Source organism: Acinonyx jubatus, chromosome D1, assembly GCF_027475565.1.
Source record: "Acinonyx jubatus isolate Ajub_Pintada_27869175 chromosome D1, VMU_Ajub_asm_v1.0, whole genome shotgun sequence".
NCBI lineage: Eukaryota > Metazoa > Chordata > Mammalia > Carnivora > Felidae > Acinonyx > Acinonyx jubatus.
Window position 1 is genome coordinate 30374450 of NC_069390.1, and position 23886 is coordinate 30398335.

A 23886-nucleotide genomic window follows, 5' to 3' on the forward strand; every position below is an offset into this window, starting at 1 on the left:
CCTATTAGACGCTATTGCAGCAACCCAGGTGAGAAATATTTGTTCACAGTAGTGTGGTGGCAATGAAGGTAATGAGACATAATCTGATTCTGGATATATGTTGAAAGTAGAACCAACAGAATTTTCTGACAGATGAATGTTGAGTGTGAGAGAAAGAAAAGAGTCAAGGATGACTAGAGATTCTGGCCTGATCAACTTTAAGGATAAACTTGCTATCAACTGAAATGGGAAGGCTGTCAATGTAGTAAGTTTTTAGCAAAGGTATAGAGTTCCATATGGACATGTTAAGCTTGAGATGTCTTGAAAACATCTAAATAGAATGCTGAATCTAGATTTTGGGAGGCATATATTGGCTGAAGGTATACATTTGGGAGTTGTCGAAGTGAGCCTAGAAAAAGATTACCAAGGGAGTGGGTACAATAGAGAAAAAAGAAAGACCAATAGTTGAGCCTGGTATACTCCAACGTTAAGAGGTCAGGGATAAGATGAAGGTGTTTTTTGCTGCCTTTTTCTTTTTTTTTTTTTTAATGTTTATTTCATTTTGAGAGAGAGAGAGAGAGAGACAGCTAGTGGGGAAGGTACAGAGAGAGAGGGAGACACAGAATCCAAAGGAGGCTCCAGGCTCTGAGCCATCAGCCCAGAGCCTGACATGGGGCTTGAACTCATGGACCGTGAGATCATGACCTTAGCTGAAGTTAGACGCTTAGCCGACTGAGCCGCCCAGGTGCCCCTTTGCTGCTTTTTTTTCTAAAGGAAACTGAGAAGGCCTGTTGAGGAAAGACAGGAATGGAGAGAATGTGGTGTCCCAGAAGCTAAGGAAGTGTATCAAGGAATGAGTGACAGCTGTGATAAATGCTGTTGTCAGGTTAAGATGAGGACTGTGAATTGTACAGTACATGTGGCAATGTTAAGGTCACTAGTGTCCTTGGCTAGATAACTTTCTCTGGAGTGAGGGGGATAAAACCCTGATTGATGTGTATTTTAGTTATTGACAAGAGAAAAAAAAAGTTGAATATAGACAACTTTTTCCAGGAGTTTTGATACAATGATGACCAAAGAAGTAGGTGATTTGGTAAAGTGGAAATAGCGTAAAGATAATTTTCTTTTGATATCTTTGTTTAAAGATGGAAGGAATGACTGTGTGTTTGCATCATGATACAAATGATTGAGTAGAAAGAGAGAAATGACTATGTTGGAAGAAGAGAGGAGAATTTCTGGAGTGTTCTTGAGTAGGTAAGGAGAAACTGACTTTAAAGCCTAAGTGGAGGGACTGGCTTTAGACAGGAGGATGGAGAGATTGTTCCAGTATCAGGCAGGAGGCAGAGCTTGTGAGGGCAGGTGCTGGTGGGTGCAGAGATGTGGTGGATGCAGAAGATGGGGAGTGGTAGGTGTGGCGAACGGCTCTGTGCAAGGTCTCCTGTGATTAATTCATTTTCTTAGTAAAGTATGAAGTAAGATCATCATCTGAGAATAAGGATGGTAGAGGAATTGCTGAGGGTTTTGTAGAGAGAGGAAAATATTTGGGGAAGACCTCCGCAGGCTGTCTTTCCAAGCTCCATTGTCAGCAGGATTCACCTCTGTGGAGGGAGACTGGAGAGTGAAAAGAAAGAAGTCAGAGTATTTCTCTCCTTTACATTCTTCTTTTCTTGGCAGTAGCTGCATTTTCTCTCTGGGTCCAGGTCATATCAGACAGCTCCTCCCTCAGTGTTTCCGGCTTCTGTGAGGAAACTCCTCTTATGGCTTGAGCTTCTGCTGGGTGGTTTTACATTTTGGCTATGGAAACCCCACTTGTGTCTTCCAGTCCTGAGGGTAAGCGGACTTCCTGTGCTGTGCTGATTTTTGGGTTGCCTCATTTTCCCTGTCTGGGTTCTTAGCAAGTCTAACACTTGGTAGTCAACTCTCTGGATTAAATTCCTGTTTAAAATTTCTGTTTTTTGTATTAGGGGTCATTGCTCTTTTCCTGGTTGGAAGCTGATAACACCCGCCTTTATTTCTAGCTCTGTATTGTTTTTATTAATTCCATATTTGATGAAATATTGAACATTATTCAGGGAGACCCTATGTCAAATTCTTACTTTATTGAAGCACCTCCCCACTTCCCAATATACCATGTATTTTTTCCCTCTTCCTTGAAGGACAAAAGGTTCTGTTCCTTAGGCTAGATCTCCTTTTCACCTAAGCTACTCCTACAAGCACTACTATAAGACTTCATTTAGATGTAGCTTCTTTAGTGTGCATTCACTCCACCTTACACAGTAGTCATTATTCTCAGTCCAGTGCTTTCTGTTTTGTTTCATTAGTTCCCAGGACTTATCTCAATGTTAACACTCATCATATTCTATGTGTATGTGTTTATTTGTGTGTATGTATGTATGTGTGTGTATATATAGTTATTTTAAATATATATATTTTAGATATATATTTAAAATAAATATGTATATTTACATAATAAAAAATATATATGTGTGTGTATATATATATATATATTTTAGAGAGAGCGTACGAGTGGGGGAGACTAGCGCAGAGCCCAATACAGGACTTGATTCCACAACCCTAGGATCGTGATCTGAGCCAAAATCAAGAGTTGGACACTCAATGACTGAGCCACCCCTTATCACATTATAATTTAAATGTGAAACAGACTTATCTTGTGAATTCTGGTGAACCAATGACCTCAACTGTGTAATATTCCTAGAATTTCTACCTGTACATATGCTCAATGACTCACATTCTTCTTTAATTTATAAAGACTTTTTAGAGGTACCTGGGTGGCTCAGTTGCTTAAGTGTCTGACTTCAGCTCAGGTCATGATCTTATAGTTCATGGGTTTAAGCCCCTCATTAGGCTATGTGCTGACAGCTCAGAGACTGGAGCCTGCTTTGGATTCTGTGTCTCCCTGTCTCTCTACTCCTCCCCCACTTGCACTCTCTCTCTCTCTCTCTCTCAAAAATAAATTTTTTTTAATTATAAAAAAAGAACTTGTAAAGTCATTTTTAAATGTTTGAGTTTAAAAAATAGGAAATTAAGTACTCATGCTTGTATTTTTATAAACTACTTTTTCCTTCTATGGTATCCTTTTTCTCCTTTTCTTTGCCTATGTGAATTATGTTTCATTATGTAGATTTTTAAAAATGCTTAATGTATTTTAAATAATTTCTAATTCAAACGTGTCATTTTTAGTTACTCAAATTAGTCTTAGTTATTTAAATTTATTTCCTTTAGGGGCGCCTGGGTGGCTCAGTCAGTTAAGTATCCGACTTTGGCTCAGGTCATGATCTCATGGTTCGTGGGTTCACGCTCCATGTCAGGCTCCATGCTAACAGTTCAGAGACTGGAGTCTGCTTCAGATTCTCTTTCTCCCTCTCTCTCTGCCCCTCCCCTGCTTTCACCCTCTGTCTCTCTCTTTGTCTCAAAAAAAATGTTAACAAAATAAAAAAAAATATTTCCTTTATTTAAATTACACAGTAATATATAATACATATTATGGGATATTTCCATATTAAGTACTAAATTTTTATATTTTACCCTACCGAATTACCCAACAATAGTATGGAGCTGTTGTACTGTCCAGTATGGTAGGCACCACCCACTTGTGGCTATTAAACACTTGAAACGCAGCTAGTCCAAACTAAGATGTACTGTAAGTATAAAATACCCACTGGGTTTCAAAGAAAGCATATAAATTATCTCAATGATTTTTCTATTGGTTACATTGAAATGACATTATTTTGGATATATTAGGCTAAATAAAATACTACTAAGTCAATCTCACTTATTCCTTTTACTCTAAAATTACTTTAAAATGTGGTTACTAGAATATTTTAAATCACATAAGTGGCTCATGCTATATTTTTATTGGACAGCACAAGTATAGAACATGTTGGCTAATGAGTAAATTTTCAGAAGTTATAAGACCTGTTTACTGGTCTAATGTCTGGCTCTGTGTATTACACATTGCCAGTCTAGGTCAACTGATAGAACTAAAAAATAATGAAGTGAAAAGTCTATTGGTTGAGATGTTTATTAATATGAAGATACAATAATGCACTTTATATTTTTCAGTGATGGGGTCAGGAGGGTCAGTCTTCATGTTAGCAGGTAAACTTCTTGTTCTTATCCACTGGGGCAGTCAGATGGAACTTTAATTTATTTCATTCTTTGAGACAGTAGCATACTGTGAACAACGAAATGAAATCTAATGCTCATCTTTATTGCATTTTCTTTTCCTCAGAGCAAGATGGAATATAGTAGCATAGAGCTCTCCTGATAGAAACTCTTTTAAAAGCAGTAATGGCACTCAGAATATTCCATGATAGTGTTCCAGTAAGAAGGCAGTACATTTGGTATCAGTCAACTGATAATGCATGAAGCTAAAAATATTTCCTAAGCTTTATAGCAATTGTATTTTGCATAGAGTAAGCATTCAGTAAATACTTATGGATTTGATTTTTGTTTTGATGCTAGTTGGCAAATTTCTAGAAACTAAAGAATGAAGCACTAAGAATAGAATGGACATCTAAGCGCTAACAATATATTGATTCTTGATGTGGCCTATACTGAAAATAATGTGAAAAGATAATAATCAAATGTTGGAGTGGCAGTTACCCCATCATGAAATGCAGATTCCAGTTGTTTGTACATCTTTTGTTTTCGGAGGGAGCATCTCATATATATGTATGCACACACATACACATGTAGACAATGCTGACATAACCATTTACGGTGCTTTCACAGCTTCCTTAAGTTCATGTGTATCTTTTGAGAGTAGTATTATGGTCCTCATCTTACAGAATACAAACATTTACTGAACACTTACTCTGTACTAGTCACTGTGGTAAATACTTACATGCATGGAACCATTGAATGTTCCCAAAAGCCTTCTGAAGTACATATTACTAATATCTGCAAATAAAGAAATGAGGGTCAGAGCAGTGCATTAGGATGCCCAATGTCACAGTAAGTAAGTGGCAGAGCTTCAACTCCAGACCATGCAAGAAGACTCCAGAGTCCCTGCTATTCTTTTGGGCTGAGCCAGTAGAAATCTCTTGCATGACTTCTGATGCTCTCTTCTTTCTGTGGGTACTGCAGAGTCTTCATCTTCCAGGTGGTGCAGCTGTAAGTTAGGAGAGACTCTGACAGCCTGTGTCCTTGGGTGAATGTGTAGAGCACAGTCGCCTGTGACTCATGTTAGATATGTAGTATAGGAAAGCAGTTAACCTTTATTGTGTTAAGTCATTGCGAATTTGAGGTTCTTTTGTTACTGCACCATTACCCAGCCTATTCTGACTAAGAGGCCTCTACCAGGTTCCCTGGAGGGCATGTTAGTAGTCTGCTTGACACTATAGGATTCCAAACCATAAGGAGAGGAAGAAAAATACATTCAAAGCCTGGAATCTGTTCTAATATGATTTTCAGAATCACCCTCTGTGTTTCCAAAGCTTTCAATCCTCACCACACCTTTTGCTCACTCTGTGTTCTCTTTCTTCCTCCAGCAGAGCATGGCAAAACATAGCATCAATACAAGTTACTTTTACCAAGACTCCCTTTGATTCATTCCCTCCCTTAAAGCAGTTTAGAATCACTAGGTGATTTCCAATCATTCCATCTTTCTAGTGCTTTTCAACAAACCACAGAAGAAGCAATAATAGTGGTAGCAAAACTAAACACTCCAGAAAGTTATAAAAGCTGGTTTTTTAGCTGTTCTGCTTGCCCTAAATGGCCAGGATAGCTTTCTCTGCAAAACACAGTTGCTAGAACTGTAATTATTAGAATTTTGCTTGAAAAACAATAACTTCTGTTATGAAGATCTAATCCTATATCTAATAATAATTAAATATAGGAAGTAGGTTGGAGAGACCATGTTGATAGTGTGATACTTCATAAATCTTGGCAATTTCTAGAGAATTTCCTTTTCTTTCTCTGATAGACCAGTGACCCTATCCGAATCACCTAGTATCAGACCACATAACTTTGTTTCTGGTCTTTTGCTGTATGCAAATAAATCTGCCACATTTTATTAAGAGACCTAAAAGGATAATGGAGATAATTTGAATGAGAGACATATGTTTAAAGGAGAAAAAGAGAATTTATTGCTCTAATTCTATTTTGCTTCAAGAGTTATTTATGTCATATTTCAAAAATTTCTTTCACCTTTATCATCTCAGTGTATTCCAAATCGAGTAAGGCAGAGAGTTAAACCACTGAGTGACTTCCCGACAGTTACATCAAATGCCAGAATTTTGACTTCTACTTCAACTTTTTATAAGAATATGGAATTTAAAGCATTCTATTTTAGGTGACTCCAGAATTTATTTTTAGCCCAGAAAAAGATAGTGAGTTGAGGAGCCCGAGTGACAGACATTGCTAGTTGTTTCCTGATATCCATTCTTTCTCCATTCTCCCATAGCAGTAGATTTTTCAGGTGGGCATATGGTTGCCTGGAAGAAAGAGTAAAATGTACCCACCTCCCTTGCAGCCAGGAATGGTTATGTTTGAAAAGATGTGATTAAAATGTTGTGTGACAGCTTTCAGGAACTTCAGGAGACAGGTAGCAAGCAACTTTATGCCCCTTTTTCTTCTTTTTCATTCTTCCTTCATCCTGTTCCTTGTAACATGGATATGTCATTTTGGGCTAGGAGGGTGAAGGCTACACTGTAGAGCTGGTGGTACAGTGACCTGGGGAGCACATGAGGTGCGGAGGACTTTTCAGAGTAGAACTTCCAGTCCAGACTCAATCTGCATAATTTTAGAATTTTGCGTGAAGAGGAAAACAATTTCTATGTTGTTTAGGTCACTCTTATTTTGGGTCTCTATTACTTGAAGCTGAATGAATTGAACTAATATGTATAGTCTCACAGCCATTATCTCAGGGTAGAGCTCCAATTCTTAGGTCAAATACATAGGATAACTAGGTTTTATAGAGTCTGGAGAGTAGGGAAAGCCTATGATACCTTGAGATGACCCCAAGAATGATTCTTGGCTCTAATACCTTGGAACATCAAAATGGGGAAATTGCCATTTAAAAAACTGCTTGTTTTTGTCTTCTAAAATATGAAGATTTTAATCATCTTTGGTGGGGAAACTTTTAGTTAGACAAAAATGCATGTGATGTGACGGATTTGTGTTTCCTTTACTCTGTTTTTTTCATTTTCTGCACTGGTAGTAAGGGGGATATTTTGATACAGTGCATTGACGTGATGTTACTAGAGATGAGGAAGGGATTTTTGACTACAGATGGTCAGCTGTGAAATATTTGAAAAACCAAGCTACAACTATAGAGGAGTGAGAAATAAAGGTGTGCATGGCCTTGATCTAGGAGAGAACATGGACACCAGCTGGCCAGGAGCAAGAGGGTAGAAAAGAGAAACTAGAGGGAAATCAGGAGAGAGAAGATGCCCAGGTGTCCATCTGAGGCTGATTCAGTATGGATGAAAGTGATCAGGAAAAGTGGAGAGATACTTAGGTGTCTCTCTGTGGGTATTCCTAAGAGACTAATAAGATGTTTTCTTTTTTTTAATTTTTTTTAACATTTATTTATTTTTGAGACAGAGAGAGACAGAGCATGAACGGGGGAGGGGCAGAGAGAGAGGGAGACACAGAATCGGAAGCAGGCTCCAGGCTCTGAGCCATCAGCCCAGAGCCCGATGCGGGGCTCGAACTCACGGACCACGAGATCGTGACCTGAGCTGAAGTCGGACGCTCAACCGACTGAGCCACCCAGGCGCCCCGAGATGTTTTCTAATATATTTACTCACCTTTATGTCTGCCCAGTGCTGTAGGTGATAGGAGAAGGGGTTATATAAATCTAAACATCTCTAATAAGATGGACATGTTTGTGGAGGCATTACTGGGGCACTGATTGGAAGGAAAATGCCCTGTTGGTTAAATGTGAACTTGGGGGAAATATATTTTCAATTGACTAGATTTAGATTAACCTGAGGGAGAACTGTTGCATGTTGTCAGAGAAAGATGTATGGATTCTTCTTTGGGGACTTGCTCTGGGAAGATGAAAGAAATGTTTTCTTTGGAGCCCAAGTGACAAAGTATGGCATAGGGTTAGAGAAGAAGAACATTCTCCTACCTCAACAGAAAAGCCAGTATCCCTCTTCCCCATTTTAGCACTTTCAGCAACATCCATGGCATGAACTTTGGCATCATGACTGGCATTCATCTGCAGTGGGGACTACTCTCAAATCCTAGACAGGGAAAGCCACAGCATGAGAGGAAACAGGGCAGACCCTGGGTAAAGAATGGGGTTGGATAACTGGTTTATGGGCACGGAAGCATCTTCTTGCAAACCTCCTAAAGAATTAGGGGCACTTGTGGGAGTTAGGGTTCTCCTTGAGATGGTTGGAAGGGGAAGGGGGTAATGGCCATCAAAATCTGAGCATATGGTGAATCATAAGTGGTTGAATGAGGATTCATCAAAACAGAGGACTTAACATTTTTCAAAAGGATGAGTGTGCAAAGCCCAGAGAAAATTGAGAGCTCGGTGCCTACTAAGAGCTCTGGTGTGAGTAGCTCCACCAGGTCATGTGGAGGCTTGACATAGTTGACAACTGTGCAGCAGAGACTGTGACTTCCTATGGAGACCAGTGGATGTGCCAGCCTACCAGCCTAATGGATTAGCCCTAAGCTTTGTTTATGCATCAGAATTCTGGGGAGACTAGGAAAGGGTTATTATTAAAAAAAAAACTAGCTACGGTCCATAGAGAATATTCTTATTTAGATTTTAAAATATAAGGTGAGTTTTTTATAGAAAAAAATCTCCCTTTTTGGGAACACTGTGTTTTTATTCAGTATCAGTCCTTCTTTCCTTTCTCAGACCAGCAAATTTCCTCCAATATACTAATAAAAGCAGTTTCAGTTAAGTACTTCTTCCTCTGAGCAATTTCTTTTGATGTGACATTTCTGCAGACACTACTGTTTTAAAAGGCACAACCTGAAAGAGTAGTTTAAAAAAAAAGACAGTGCTTTTGTGTGGGTTGGCATATTTAAGGATAAAAAAAAATGGGTCATAGGGCTTTTGAAGTGGATGGAGAGCATATATTATAGTCTTGTGTACCATTCTGGAAGATGACAGGCAGCTTAATTTTAATAAAATAAGTTGACCCTAGCATGATGAAAGTCATAAAAGCCCATTTGGATTTGTAACATAAGCAGAAAGGTCATAAGGTCATTAAGAGTGTGTTCATAGCATTGGAAACTGCCTGCTTTTTGTTCCCTTCTGCCTTTGTAATCAGGTATGCTAACACAACCCCAGCTTTCACACATGAAGTTCTTTGAAAATCTTTATTGCTTCCCCAGAATATTTCCAGTTCCATACTGGAGAGATTTGTGCTTGATAACAAGTGGCTCTTACTAGGGACATAATAGTAATAGTAAATACCAGTTCTCAAAGAATTTTCTTGTGCTGTTGCCAAAGTGGAAAAGGGCATAGTGGAAATAGAGAATAATCAATGAATATCCTCAAGCAGGTCAGTATTCTGTATTCTCTATTCAGTGTTTTGTAGGGTATTATAAGGAAAACTTTATTGTAGTCTCTATCAGGGTTGGCACATTTTTTTGTAAATAGCCAGATAGTAAATACTTTCGGTTTCGTGTATATCTTAGTACATTTGTGCTGCTGTAACAAACTATGACAGACTAGCTTATAAACAACAGAAATTTATTTCTCAAAGTTCCGCAGGCTAGAAGCCTACGACCAAGGCTTTGGAAGATTGAGTCGTTGTTGGGATGCCTGGGAGACTCAGTCAGTTAAGCAACTGGCTCTTAGCTTCTGCTCAGGTCATGATCTCACAGTTTGTGAGTGGGAGCCTCGCGTCAGGCTCTGTGCTGACAGTGCAGAGCCTGCTTGGGATTCTTGTTCTCTGCTCCTCCCCCTGCTTGATCCCTCCCTCCCTCTCTCTTTCTCTCTCTCTCTCTCTCTCTCTCACACACACACACAATAAATAAATTAACTTTATAGCTTCAGTTTCTGTTGAGAACTTGCTTCTTGGTTCATGGATGGCCATCTTCTCGTTGCATCTTCACATGGCAGACAAGGTAAGGGAGCTCTTTGGGGTCCCTTTTGTAAAAGCGCTAATAACATTCATAATCCCACCCTCATGATCTGAGCACTAAGCAAATGCTCTGCCTCCTAATATCATCATTTTGGGGTTTAGGTTTCACCAAATGAATTTATATAGGGACTAATATGTGCCAGCTCACCAGTGGGTAAGCCGTAAACTAATCCACAAACATTCAGTCCATAGCACTAGGGCATATCTTCTGCAGTGATTCAACTCTGCCTTTGTAGTGAGGAAACAGCCACAGATGGTACATAAATAAATAGGTGTAGTTAGGTTCCCAATTTCCAATAAAACTTTATGTGTGAAAACCAGCAGTGGGTCAGATTTGGCTTGTTGCCTATAGTGTGCAGACTCCTGGTCTGTGTTTTCTGAGTTGAGTTGTATAGTGATAGAGAGCAACTAACAGTGAAATTCTAAACCAACAGTTTTCAAAATGTGGTCTCAGGGCCAGCAGCATCAGTCTCATCTGGGAACTTGTTAGAAAGACAAATTGTTGTGCCTCACCCTTGAGCTACTAAATCAGGACCTGTAGGAGATGAGGCCAAGCAGTATGTATTTTCAGAAGTCCTCCAGGTGATCCTGATACACACTTGCTTGAGAATCGCCATCGTGGGCAAAGCTTTTTTGATCAAGAGAAACGGGAATCTGCACAAGCTAACTCAGATAAATGTCTTACTGAAAACCAGAGTAATTAACAGTAGCTGCTACAACAAGCAATTTCCAAAGTCTTGGTGCCTTGACTCAGAAATGTATTTTTTGCTTGTGTCACAGTCTCTTGTGGGTTGGGTGGCCTCTGTGTTGTGGCTTTGCTACCTGGAGTTCTTGGTCCCTGAGGTAACTGCAGTAGAGGAAGAGACAGCTGGAGGATTGGGTGTGGTCTGATGAGTTCTTCCTGAACTTTAATGTGCAGTAGAATCATCCAGGATCTTGCTAAAAGGAGGATTCTGACTCAGGAGGTTGCAGGTGGAGCCTGGAGTTCTGCATTTCTAACAAGCTTCAGTGTGATGCTGCTGCTGCTGTCTTGCAGACCACACGTTGAGAAAATAGTGCTTACTTCCCTTCTAAATACATCCTGTTAGTCTGAGTCCTTCTCTTGACCCCAACCCAACTGCAAAGAGATTGAGAAACTATGTGCCCAGGAAGAGGCATTATTTTTGTCCCATGAAACTGCAGTAAGCAGCAGTATGAAGTCAGGGTTGGAAATGATCTTTAAGGCTGAATGGTTACCATGGTAGGCTAACAGGCCACCCCACCCACCCCAATTGTCCACATCTTAATTCTCTTAGTCAGCTACATTCCCTTACATGAGAAAGGACTCTGGACATTTGATTGAGGATCTTGAGATGGGAAGACTATCCTGTATGATCTGGATAGGTCCAATGTAATCATCTGGGTCCTTACAAAAGGGAGATGCATGAGGGTCATAATAGGGACATAATAGGGGAGACCATGTGACAACAGAAGAAGAGAAATTATGGTGATGGAAGCAGAGGTTGGAGTGATCCTATACCTGGAAGGGGGCCACAAGCCAAGGAATGCAGGTGGCCTCAAAGAATCTGGAAAAGGAAGCTTCCAGCTTCCAGAAGGAATGCAGCTCTACCAACACCATGATTTCAACACAGTGAGACCCATTTTGGACTTCTGACCTCTAGAATGATAAAATACTAAATAGTATTGTAAGATAAATCAATCTGTGTTGCTTTAAGTCACTGAACTTACAATACTTTTTTTGATAAGGTTGAATTTGCCTTTATTGGTGGCAAGTGCCACAGAGACCGTACTTATGGTCAAGTTGGAGTTCTGCCTTCACAGAGCCAGGGCAGCCAGAGGCTATTGTCTCTACCCACTGTCTGCCTGGATTGGTGGATAATGCAAAGCTGAGTTAGAGAGTGGATGCAGGGGCAGAAGTTACCAAGGCCAGCGGCTGAATGGAGAAGGAGAGTGGGGTGGCACCTGATTGGGATGCCTGTGTCAGCAAGGATGGCCTAGCCAGCATCCCCAGGACAAAAGAAAGGGTTGAGTCTTCCTGGGAGAGATTGGCAAGCAGTACCCCAGGGTGGGGGTTCTACAGGCTTGAGGGGCCAGTGGGCCCACAGGGGAGGATAGCTCTACAGAAGCCTCTAGCCTGGTCCTGGGTTGATGCACCTGAGAAGCTTGTGGTAATTTGTTACAGCAGCTACAACAAACAGATACAATTAGTCTACTGATTCCTTTCTTTTCAATCTTTTTCCTCTTCTCTTTTAATGGGCTTTTGTTATTTATTCTATCTATGACTGTGTAGCTATCAGTTTAACTCTATATGCTGATCTTTTAGCTCCACCTTCTTTCTTTTACTGGAATTTTGCCCTCTTATTATTTAGATTTTCAGGTAATAAATGTTTGAATTGAATTAAATCAGTTTATGGATGCACCTCCTTTAAGGTCAGTTGACCTGGTCCCATCAACTATGTTCAAGGATTAGATTGATTTAGTTAATGTCTAATTAGCAGGAGCTGAGAGTGGGACAGGTAATTATAAATATATTTAATCGTATATGCAAGAAAAGGAAAAAAATATCATTTGTATTTACTAGTTACTGTATTAGACTCTTTACAACTATTATGCTAATTTTATAGTGAGAAAAATGAGGCTCAAAGCTGAAGTAATATCTCCAAAGTCTCATAGGTAATGTGTTTTGGAAGTAAGACTTAAACCCATACCCTACTGGAGTACTTTCCTCTGCATCTAGCTCTCAGAGAACCCAGAAGTTGGTTAAACACTCAGAAAAGCAAATGGCTGTTTTTGAAGGTATAGGCAAAGAAAAACTGCATTTTTCTTGTTTTTTTTTTTAAATTTTTTTTTTCAACGTTTATTTGTTTTTGGGACAGAGAGAGACAGAGCATGAACGGGGGAGGGACAGAGAGAGAGGGAGACACAGAATTGGAAACAGGCTCCAGGTTCTGAGCCATCAGCCCAGAGCCTGACGCGGGGCTCAAACTTACGGACTGCGAGATCGTGACCTGGCTGAAGTCGGACGCTTAACCGACTGCGCCACTCAGGCGCCCCCATTTTTATTGTTTTTTAACACTTTATTTTTGCTGTGGGAAAAAACTCATAACATAAAATTTACCATCTTATCCATTTTTAGGCTTACAGTTCAGTAGTGTGCAACAGGTCTCCAGAACTTTTTCATCTTGTAAAACTGAAACTTTGTACCAAATACCCATTAACTCCCCATGTCTCCTCCCTTCAGCCCCCCAAAAACCACCATTCTATTTTCTCTCTGTGAATTTTATTATTTTAGATACTTCCTATAAGAAGTATCATAAGGTATTTGTCTTTTTGTGACTGACTTATTTCATTTTGCATAATGTCTTCAACGTTCATGTTGTAGCATGTGACAGGATAGGCTTCCTTTTTTTTTTTAAGAGAATAACTGGATAATATCTATTTTATTGATTTTTAATTTTTTAGTTTTTATTTAAATTCCAGTTAGTTAACATACAGTGTTTATTAGTTTTAGGTGTACAATATAGTGATTCAACACTTTTGTACACCACCTGGTGCTCATCACAACAAGTACATTCCTTAATTCCCATCACCTATTTAACCCATCCCCCCACCCACCACTCTTCTGGTAACCATCAGTTTGTTGTCTATAATTAAGAGTCTGTTTTTGGTTTCTCTCTCTCTCTCTCTTTTCCCCCTTTGCTCCTTTGTTTTGTTTCTTAAATTCCACATTTAGTGAAATCATATGGTATCTGTCTTTCCCTGACTTATTTTGCTTAACATCCATAATGCTAAGCATCCATGTTTTTGTAAATGGAAAGATTTCATTCTTTTTAATGGCTGAATAATATTCCAGTGTGTATGTGTGTATCACTTCCTCTTTATCGATTCATTGATCTATGGACACTGAGCTGCTTCCATATCTTGGCCATTCTAAATGATGCTGCTATAAACAGGGGTGCAAGTATCCCTTTGAATTAGTGGGGTTTTTTTTGTATTCTTTGGGTGAATACCCAGTAGTCTGATCGCTGGATCATAAGGTAATTCTATTTTTGACTTTTTAAGGAAACTCCATACTGTTTTCCACAGTGGCTGCACCAGTTTGCATTCCCACCAACAATGCAAGAGGGTTACTTTTTCTCTGCATCTTCACCAACATTTGTTATTAATTAGGTTGTTGATTTTAGCCATTCTTACAGGTTTGAGATGATATCACATTGTATTTCCCTGAAGATGAGTGATAATGAGCATCTTTTCATGTGTCTGTTGACCATGTGTATGTCTTTGGAGAAATATCTGTTCATGTCTTTTGCCCATTTTTTAATTGGACTATTTGGTTTTGGGCGTTGAGTTTTAAAAGTTCTTTATTTATTTTGGATACTAATCCTTTATCAGATATGTCATTTGCAAATATCTTCTCTCATTCCATAGATTGCCTTTCAAGTTTATTTTTATTGTTTCCCTCACTGTGCAGGTTTTATTTTGATGTAGTCCCAGTAGTTTATTTTTGCTTTTGTTTCCCTTGCATCAGGGGATGTATCTAGAAAAAGTTGCTGTGGCCAATGTCAGAGAAATTACTGCCTGTGCTCTTTTCTAGGATTTTTATGTTTTCAGATTTCACATTTAGGTCTTTAATCCATTTTGAGTTTAATTTTGTGTATGGTATAAGGAAGTGTCCAGTTTCCTCCTTCCCTGCTCCCTTCCTCCCTTTTTTTCCTTCCTTCTTTTCTTCCTTCCTCCCTCTCTCTCTCTCTCTTTCCTTCCATGTTGCTGACCAGTTTTCCCAATACCATTTGTTGAAGAGACTTTTTCCCATTGCATATTCTTTCCTGCTCTGTTGAAGATTAATTGAACATATAATTAAGGGTTTATTCTGGATTTTCTATTCTGTTTCATTGATCTGTGTGTCTGTTTTTGTGCCAGTGCCATCCTGTTTTGATTACTTCAGCTTTGTAATATAACTTGAAGTCTGGAATTGTGATGCCTCCAGCTTTTCTTTTCTGTTTAAAAAATTTTTTTAATGTTTAATTTTGAGAGAGAGCGAGAGAGAGAGAGAGCGCGCGTGTGTGAGCACACAAGAGGGGGAGGGGCAGACAGAGAGGGAGACACAGAATCTGAAGCAGGCTCCAGGCTCTGAGCTGTCAGCACAGAGCCTGACGTGGGGCTCAAACCCACAAACTGTGAGATCATTACCTGAGCTGAAGTCCAACACTTAACCGACTGCACCATCCAGGCGGCCCCCAAGCTTTGCTTTTCTTTTTGAAGATTGCTTTGGCTATTCAGAATATTTTGTTGTTCCATACAAATTTTAGGATTCTTGTTCTAGCTTTGTGAAAAATGCTTTTGGTATTTTGATAGGGATTATATTGAATCTGTAGATTTCTTTGGGTAGTATGGACCTCTTTGGTTAGGTTTATTCCCAGTTATTTTTTTTTGGTGCCATCGTAAGTTGGATTGTTTTCTTAATTTCTCTTTTTGCTGCTTCATTATTGGTGTATAGAAATGCAACAGATTTCTGTACATTGATTTTGTATCCTGCAAATTTACTAAGTTCATTTATCAGTTCTAACAATTTTTTGGTGGAGTCTTTAAGGTTTCATATATAAAGTATCATGTCCTCTGCAAATAGTGATTTTTACTTCTTCCTTATAATTTGGATGCCTTCTATTTCTTTTTGTTGTCTGATTGCTGTGGCTAGGACTTTCAGTACTATGTTGAATAAAAGTGGTGAGAGTGGACATCCTTGTCCTGTTCCTGACCTTAAGGGAAAATTTCTCAGTTTTTCTCCATTATGTATGATGTTAGCTGTGTTTTTTCATAAGTGGCCTTTATTATGTTGAGGTGTTTTCCTTCTAAACCTACTTTGTTGCGGGTTTTTCTCATGAATGGATGTTATACTTTGTCCAATACTTTTTCTGTATCTATTGAAATGATCATATAGTTCTTATCCTTTCTCTTACTGATGTGATATATCATGCTGATTGATTAGAGAATATTGACCTACCCTTGCAACTTAGAAATAAATCTCCTGTGATAGTAGTGAATGAGTTTTAAAAAATTTATTGTTGGATTTGGTTTGCTAGTACTTTGTTGAGGATTTTTGCATCTATGTTCATCAGGGACACTAGCCTGTAGTTCTCTTTTTTGTGTGATGTCTTTATCTGGTTTTGGTATCAGGGTAATGCTGGCCTCATAGAATGAATTTAGAAGTTTTCCTTCCTTTTCTGTTTTGTTTTTTGTTTTTGTTTTTTGGAATAGTTTGAGAAGAATAGGTATTGATTCTTCTTTAAATGTTTTGTAGAATTTGCCTGTGAAGACATCTAGTCCTGGACTTTTGTGTGTTGGGAAGTTTTTAATTACTCATTCAATTTCTTTGCTGGTTATCAGTCTGTTCAAGTGTTCTCTTTTTTCCTGATTTAGTTTTGGTAGTTTATGTTTCTAGGAATTTATCCATTTCTTCTAGGTTGTCCAGTTTTTTGGCATATAGTTTTTCATAATATTCTCTTAAAATTGTATTTCTATGGTGTTGGCTGTTATTTATCCTCTGTCATTTGTGATTTTATTTATTTTATTCCTTCCTCTTTTTTTATATATGTCTGGTTAGAGGTTTATCAGTTTTATTGATTTCTTTTTCAAAGAATGAGCTCCTTGGGGCACCTGGGTGGCTCAGTTGGTTGAGTGTCAGACTTTGGCTCAGGTTGTGCTCTCCCAGTTTGTGAGTTCTAGCCCCACATTGGCCTTGCCACTGTCAGCGTAGAGCCAGCCTACTTGGGATCATCTGTCTCCCTCCCTCTCCACCCCTCCCCTACTCACACTCTCTCTCTCAAAAATAAATAAACCTTAACAAAAATAGATTGAGTTCCTGTTTTCATTGATATGTTTTATTATTTCATGAGTTTCTATATCATTTATTTATGCTCTAATCTTATTAATTCCTTTATTTTTCTGGTTTTAGGCTTCATTTATTGTTTTGTTGTTGTTGTTGTTGTTTGTTTGTTTTTTAGCTCTGTTAGGTGTAAGGTTAAGTCATTTATTTGAGATTTTTTCTTTCCTTCTTGAGGTAGGCCTCTATTACTATAAACTTCCCTCTCAGAACCACTTTTGATGCATCCCAGAGGTTTTGGACTCTTGTGTTTTCATTTTCATTTGTTTCCATGTACTTTTTTATTTTGTCTTTGATTTGCTGTTGACCCATTCATTGTTTAGCATGTAATTTAACCTCCATGTATTTGTGGTCTTTCCAGATTTTTTTCTTGTGGTTGACTTCTAGTTTTATAGTGTTGTGGTGAGAAAAGATACATGGCATGAATACAATCTTTTTTAATTGGCTAAGCCTTGTTTTATGGCCTAATATGTGATCTATTCTGGAGAATGTTCCATGTGCACTTGAAAAGAATGTGTATTTTGCTGTTTTAGAATGGAATGTTCTGAATATATTGTTAAATCCATCTGGTCCAATGTATGGTTCAAAACCATTGTTTCCTGTTGATTTCCTGGTTAGATCTGTCTATTGATGTAAGTGAGGTGTTAAGGTCCTCTACCATTATTGTATTATTGTGGACAGTTCCTTTATATTTATTATTAACTGTTTTATGTATTTGGGTACTCCCATGTTGGTTGGGTGCATAAATATTTACAATTGCTATATCTTCTTGTTGGATTGTCTCCTTTCTTATTATGTTGTTTCCTTCTTTGTCTCTTGTTACAGTCTTTGTTTTAAAGTCTATTTTGTCTGATATAAATTTTGCTGCTTCAACTTTGGACATTCATTTGCCTGATAAATATTTTCCATCCCCTCACTTTCAATCTGCAGGTGTCTTTAGGTCTAAAATGAACCTCTTGTAGCAGCAATTAGCTAGGTCTAGTTGTTGTTGTTGTTTTTGTTGTTTAATCCATTCTGTCTTCCTTTGCCTTTTGATTGGACTATTTAGTCCATTTACATTCAAAGTGATTATTGATATATATTTATTGCCATTTTACTAGTTTTGTGGCTGTTTCTGAAGATTTTCTCTGATTTTTTTCTTGCCTTTCTCTGTTTCATAATTTGCTGGGGTTTTTTGGTGATATATTTGGATTTCTTTATTCTTTACGTATTTATTAGTGGTTTTTTATTTGTGGTTACCATTAGGTTTGTATATAACATCTTCTGCACATAGCAGTCTATTTTAATTTGATGGTTGTTTATATTTTAACCCATCACTTACTCCTTTCCTCTCCATGTTTTAGGTATAGTATCATATTTTACATCCTTTTTATTTTGTGAGTTCCCTGACTGATATTTTACAAAAATATTCATTTTTATTGCTTTTATATTTCCTACATTCATACTGTAACTTTGGTCTTTCCTTCCCATTCAAAGAGGCCCCTATAATATTTCTTGCAGATCTGCTTTAGTGGTCATGAACTCCTCTAGTTTTTGTTTGTTTGGGAAACTCTGTCTCCTTCTATTCTGAATGATAGCCTTGCTGGGTTTGGGAAACTTTCTCCTATTCTGAATGATAGCTTTGCTGGATAGAATATTCTTGGCTGCAAATTTTTCCTATTTAGTACTTTGAATATATCATTCCACTGTCTTCTGGCTTAGAAAATTTCTGTTGAAAAATCCCCTGATAACTTTATGGGATTTCCTCTTGTATGTAACTATCTTCTTTGTCTTCCTTTGTCTTGGTGCTTAAAATTCTTTTCTTTATCACTATAGTTTGCCATTTTCATTATAGTATGTCTTGGTGTGGAACTGCTTTTGTTGATTTTATTGGGGGTTCTCTGTGCCTCCAGAATCTGGATATCTGTTTCCTTCCCTAGATTAGGGAAGGTTTCAGTTATTTTCTCTTCAAATAGATTCTCTGCCCCCTTTTATCTCTCCTCTTCTGGGACTCCTATAATGGGAATGTTCTTAAATTTAGTGGAGTCACTGAGTTCCCTAAGTCTATTATCATTTTACATAATTCTCTTTTCTCTCTTTTGTTCTTCTTGATTACTTTCCATTACTCTGTCTTCTAGGTCATTAATTCATTCCTCTGCTTCATAGCATCAGGCATGTTTTTAATATCGTTTATTGTATTCTTTATCTGTGATTGGTTCTTTTTTATGTCTGTGCTCTATGTCTGTGTCACTAATGTCTTTCACTCTTTTCTCAAGTCCAGTGAGTATCTGTATGATCACTGTTTTAAATACTACATCAGGCATATTACTTATGTCTATTTTGCTTAGATCTCTGGCTGTTACTTTTCCAGCCTCTTCATTTGGGAAAAATTTCTCTGTCTTCTCACTTTGTCTAAGTGTTTTGCCTGTTTCTCTGTGTTAGGAAAATCAGCTACATCTTCTGTTCTTGAGGGTAATGGCCTTATGAAGAAGAGGTTCTGTAGTGCCCTGCAGTGTAGTGTCCCCTGTTCCCAGGGCCTGGTGCTTCCGAGAATGTCTCCATTGTGTTCTTCATGTGCTCTGGTGTTGTGTCCTGGCCACTTTATCCTTCAGGTCAGTCGTCTACAGACGCTCTTTCTGCCTGTTGTGGCAGTGTTTGGTCCCTGGCTTGAATGTGACATGTTTTGACTAGGTGTTCTTTGATGTGCTTGTGAAATAAGGCCTGTTGCCTCTGCTGCTGGAACCAAGGCTCCACAGACTCCTGAGTCAGTAGATGTGGTGTTGACAGGGATTTAAGCTATTCTTCTGGGGTATAGGGCCCTCTGCGCTGGGACTGAGGCAAGCATGACTAGGAAGGGTGATTCCACTGGAGCACAAGGTTGTAGGGGCGGTGTAACAAATTAGGGAGCATTTGTCAGTCCTCTGCTGGTTCCCACAGGTGGTCCTGTGTTTATGCTGAGGGACAGGTGAGGGAAATGGTATCTTCCAGTTCTTTTGTTCCCAGAGGGGTCTCTCCAAGAATGCTGTCTCTCTGGGATGCATGAATAACCTCCCTTCTGTGTGTCCCAGGTGCTCTTTAGATTGCCATTTGTCCTTCCTTCTTGCCAAGAGCAGCCCTAATGCCTTTGGGCTCTCCCTGAGCCAAGCCTGCTGATCTTTAGAACACCAGGCTTTAAGCCCCATTGATTGCAAGAACTCATGAAATTTGGTCCCTCTTGCTTTCCAAGCCAATTGCTATGGGGACTTGTTTTCCCCATGCACTCCCTATGTGTCTATCTCTTACCCTTCTCCATGACCATGGCTCCCTTCCCACCACAATGGCCACCATTCATTTCTCTCCCAAAGCACATCTTTGAACTACCTACCTTCTTCAATGTGGCCTCTTCTATACCATTAGTTGTTGAGTTTGTGCTGCCAGACTTCAGGTTGATTTCTGGGGTATTTAGGACATTTAATAGTTATCTAGTTGTATTTGTGGGATGAGTGAGCCTAGGGTTCTCCTCTGCTCCCACTCCCCCACTCAAGAAAAAATACTTTTGTGAGGGTAAGTTTGACTTCCTAAACTGCCAAATTGATACGCTATTCCCTTTTTAAACTTTGTCTTACATGAGGTTTGTATAACATTTTTACTATTTTCCTCTTTAAAAAAATATTGGTATTTTTCCACTTAACATTTTTATCATGAGCTTTCATTCATGTCACTAAATATTCTTATAAAACTCATTTTCAGTTGTTGAATGAACGTTGGTTAATCTAACCACTTCCCAATGGTTAGACAAGCTGTTTTCAACACCCCCCCCCAACTATTGCAAAGAACATTGCAAGCATATTATTTGTAATTCTGAATGTCTGATTTTTCCTTAGATCAGATTCTTAGATGCAGGATTATTACTGTATCTCTACCTCTCTGTCTCTCTCATGCTCTCTGTCTCTCTCCCTTTCTCTCTTTCTCTCTACGTGTGTGTGTGTGTGTGTGTGTGTGTGTGTGTGTGTGTGTGTGTGTTGGAGTTGTGGTGAGGGAGGCTTTCTGTGGACTGGCTCAGATTGACTTGAAATTCTAAATTCCATTGCTGTAAGCACATGGCTTGAAGAGACAGTTCTGTTCTTTCCTGCATTATGGCCCTTAGGGAGGGCCTGCATTATCACTCCTTAGGGAGTGAGGCCTTGACTCTTCTTCTGCAGAACACAGGTTTGGGTGCAGATGAGCTATAGTGGAAACCAGCCCCATGTTATTAGTACAGTGGGGAAATGGCTGATGTCACCTCTGTGGTACTGCCAATTATGTCTGTGATTAATTATTGGGATTCCTTGGAGCATGGTTAAATGCATCCATCTTGTCATAAAAACTGTTGGGCTTCCTATCTTTGTATCCAACTTTCATCCAGGCCTGAGGCTGCTGACACTTGACTTAGAGGCCATTTATTTAGTGCAGAGTGCTCATCTGTATCTTAAGTGAAGCGGCAAGGTCTGGGGGTGTATCAGGGGGAAGGAATGGACACCAATACTGAGTGCCTGCAGCATCTACTATGACTTCCCTATTGAGACCTTGTAACCAAAATATTTAAAGAAACTGATTTTAAATGAAAATTAAAGGGCCAATATTCTCACACATGGGCAAAATACACACACACACACACACACACACACACACACACACACACTATGGTAACAAGGCCTCTCCTTACTCTCCTTAAACTGCTGGCAGTACATTGAAATTCTTAAAAAAGGGTATGCGTACATGTGTGCGTGCGTGTGTTTGGCAGTAACTCAAAAAATTATAACTATTTTCTTAACTACTGGTAAGGTTGAATATTTTTATTTGTTTATTTGCATTTGGTGAATTGTTGGTTTCATCTAATTTACTCATTTGTTAAATGAGTAAAAGGATATCTTTATTTTTATAAATCTTTAAATTTAGTATAGCCAAACATACCAATATTTTCCTTCATAATTTCCTTCTAACGCTTCAGTGCAAATCAGTTACATTTCAGCTAGTTTACTATGTGCTGTGTTAAGATGGGTAGTACTTGGTCCCTGCGTTTAGGGATCTTACAGTCTATCAAGGTGGACAAATATATGGATAACCAGCAATAATGCAATATAAGTTGGGCTACAGTATGTTCCAATAACATTACATAGAGGGGAACAACTAGTCCCCATTGGGGTCAGAGAAACCTTCTCAGATGTTCATAGATATTTTCTGATATGGGAGTGTATGTCGGGGAGAGTTGGAGCAATACTCAGAAGCATCATAGAGTAAAAAGGATGTCAAAAAATGAAGTTGGAAAGCCTTAAAAGCCCAATGTCCCAAGATCAAAATTTGCCCAAAGCTAACCTTGTGTATCTTTAGAAGGTTAAGAGCCGTGACTGCAGTTTTCATTTCTCCTAGTACTTGCCTATTTAGAAAACTCTGTCAAATAAATGAGAGAAGACAACCCCCACCTGTTCAGCCTGTGGAGCTCAGGTGCCCTCAAACCAGCTGCTGAGGATGAGTCACAGAGTATTCCCTGGTGCTTTTTGCCTGGAAGTGGGAAAGGTGCCCAAGCTATGGCTGTGGCATTTTGGAAGAATCCCATTAGAAGTCTAGTTGGAGCTCTCCCAAGGTTCACCTCTTGATCCTTTACATTCTCGACCTTAAGAATGAGTTGCAGTCTAAATTTCTGAGGTAAGCCTTGGGAAGCTCAAACCAGGGATTTTGATGGGTGTCCTTGTTGAGCTCAGCTGTTTTTATAGGGTGTTGGGAGCAAAGGTCAGGGGCAAGTGTCCTAAAGGGCTCAAGAAGCAACAAGACGTTGATGACATGTAGGGAATTGAGGGTGGGGGAGTAAGTGGGAGAAGAGTGATGATTCCATGATTTGGAACCCTAGAGAAGACGTTAGGGTCAACAGGTAGTGGATGAGAGGTGTTGTTTTTTTTTTTATTTTTTTTCTTAATGTTTTTATTTATTTTTGAGACAGAGAAAGACAGAGCATGAGCAGGGAAGGGGCAGAGAGAGAGGGAGACACAGAATCGGAAGCAGGCTCCACGCTCTGAGCCATCAGCACCAGAGCCCGATGCGGGGCTCGAACTCACAGACTGTGAGATCATGACCTGAGTCGAAGTTGGACACTCAACCAACTGAGCCACCCAGGCATCCCAAGAGGTGTTGGTTTTAAACTTAGTAAATCTGCTTCATGAACTTCAAGGATAGAGGACAACTTTATCTTGTTATTTCTTGCAGAGTCAGCAAGCAGTTATGAAACTGAGAAGCCAGCTCCATTCTAGCACTGTTCATGACCACCAAAATGCTTCATAAAGACATATCTTTTAAAAATTTAAACATATTTGGAACTTTAAATTCAGGTATTAACATTAGGGGTTGTTTTAGTTCCTTTGTACAGTTGGAGTTTGGAGGTTTAAGACTTTAAAATTGCAATTGAGACTTCTAGTTTCTTCCTAGGAGATTTACCTCACTGCAGGTGGTTGCCACCAGGTGAGACCTGGAACTAGATTTTGCCATCAGCTGTTCAGCCTTCCTGCTCTCTGGCAGGTGCAGCTGAACACACACCCACCATAGCCCGGATTCTCACTGTGCTTACCTATAAATGAAATACGGTGGACAGCAAAAATGAGCCCTATCACTAAATCACAGATCCCTCCTGCTGAAAGCACAGTTGCAAAACAACAAGAAAATACTTAAGTGCTAAATGATCCATTACCTGTTTGAGCTGATAACTCTGATTTTGTTCCCTGATAGCATTTTCCTCTTATCCAAAGTCTCTCTTCTGCAGAAACTTTCCCTGCAGTTGTACTCTGTCTATATTTTGTTAGTTTCTTGCACTAGCACATCATTAATTTAGATAAAAGTCTTTGTAAGATGAACTAGCCTAGTTATACTGTTTTTGAAGTTATACTGTTTTGAATACTTATATTTTGAAATAAGGTTGGGTGTAAATAATTAGTGGTGCTCTAACTCAAGCTGTCATTC

General features: G+C 39.0%; 1 long non-coding RNA gene across 3 annotated transcripts in view; it reads left to right on the top strand.

The window, feature by feature from the left end:
* The window catches only part of LOC113603426 (uncharacterized), a 193770-nt gene that overhangs the window by 76143 nt on the left and 93741 nt on the right, over positions 1-23886 (top strand). Inside the window, exon 1 of one of the 3 annotated variants that reach the window (XR_008290415.1) lies at positions 10945-11691. The exons of the other annotated variants lie outside the window; for them this stretch is intronic. This is a non-coding gene — a long non-coding RNA (uncharacterized LOC113603426). Of the gene's footprint in view, positions 1-10944; positions 11692-23886 lie in introns of those variants that run through there. 3 annotated transcript variants of the gene reach the window in all.